This window comes from Suncus etruscus, chromosome 3, assembly GCF_024139225.1.
Source record: "Suncus etruscus isolate mSunEtr1 chromosome 3, mSunEtr1.pri.cur, whole genome shotgun sequence".
Taxonomy (NCBI): Eukaryota; Metazoa; Chordata; class Mammalia; order Eulipotyphla; family Soricidae; genus Suncus; species Suncus etruscus.
In genome coordinates, this window is record NC_064850.1 from 65,829,156 (window position 1) to 65,830,280 (window position 1,125).

At 34.8% G+C, this 1,125-nt stretch overlaps 1 non-coding gene across 1 annotated transcript; it reads right to left on the minus strand.

Moving 5' to 3' along the window:
• Window positions 1-275: 275 nt before the first annotated feature.
• On the minus strand, window positions 276-382 carry LOC126005724 (U6 spliceosomal RNA). Its single transcript, XR_007494762.1, has one exon. It is a non-coding gene; the product is annotated as a U6 spliceosomal RNA (small nuclear RNA).
• Window positions 383-1,125: the final 743 nt, after the last annotated feature.

Consider the following 1,125-nt stretch of genomic DNA (forward strand, 5'->3'; position numbering starts at 1 on the left):
CCAGGAGCAGTTGCTGAGGTTCCCTTGAGGACTGTTGGGTGTAACCCAAAAACCAAAAAGAATAAAAAAAAAAAGAAAAGAGGAGCCAGATAGATAGCACAGCTGTAGGGTAAAGGTGGCTGACCCAGAAGGGACCAGGTTCGATTCCCGGCATCCCATATGATTCCCAGGCCTGCCAGAGGTGATTTCTGAGTGCAGAAACCAGAAGTGTCCCCTGAGCGCTGCTGGGTGTGGCCCATAAACCAACCAATCAATTAATAAATAAAGTTTTTTTTTTAAATATGGAACGCTTCACGAATTTGTGTGTCATCCTTGCGCAGGGGCCATGCTAATCTTCTCTGTATCAGTACAATTTTAGTATATGTGCTGCCAAAGTGAGCACATAAAAGGTTTTATAAAAAGAAAAAGAAAGAAAAGGAAAGAAGGAAGGAAGAAAGAGAAGGAAAGAAGAAAGGAAGGAGAAAGAAAGAAAGAAAGAAAGAAAGAAAGAAAGAAAGAAAGAAAGAAAGAAAGAAAGAAAGAAAGAAAGAAAGAAAGAAAGAAAGAAAGAAAGAAAGAAAGAAAGAAAGAAAGAAAGAAAGAAAGAAAGAAAAAGAAAGAAAGAAAGAAAGAAAGAAAGAAAGAAAGAAAGAAAGAAAGAAAGAAAGAAAGGCGAGAAAGGAAGGAAGGAAGGGAGAAAGGAAGAAAGAAAGAGAAAGAAAGAAAGAAAGAAAGAAAGAAAGAAAGAAAGAAAGAAAGAAATAAATAAACAAAGAAATAAATAAAGAAAGAAAAAAGAAATAAAGAAAGAAAGAAAGAAAGAACGAAAGAAAGAAAGAAAGAAGAAAGAAAGAAAGAAAGAAAGAAAGAAAGAAAGAAAGAAGAAAGAAAGAAAGAAAGAAAGAAAGAAAGAAAGAAAGAAAGAAAGGGAAGAAAGAAAAAGAAAGAAAGGGAAGAAGGAAGAAAGGAAAGAATGGGAAGAAAGGAAGAAGAAAAGGGAAGGAGGGATGAAAAAGGGTAGAAAGGAAGGATGGAAGGAAGGAAGATATTCAGGCAAATCTAATAAGGAGAAAGTAGATATGAAATATTAGAAACAAACAAGTAAGTAATAAACTATCATGCTTAACCCCATCAAAAAATGGGGAG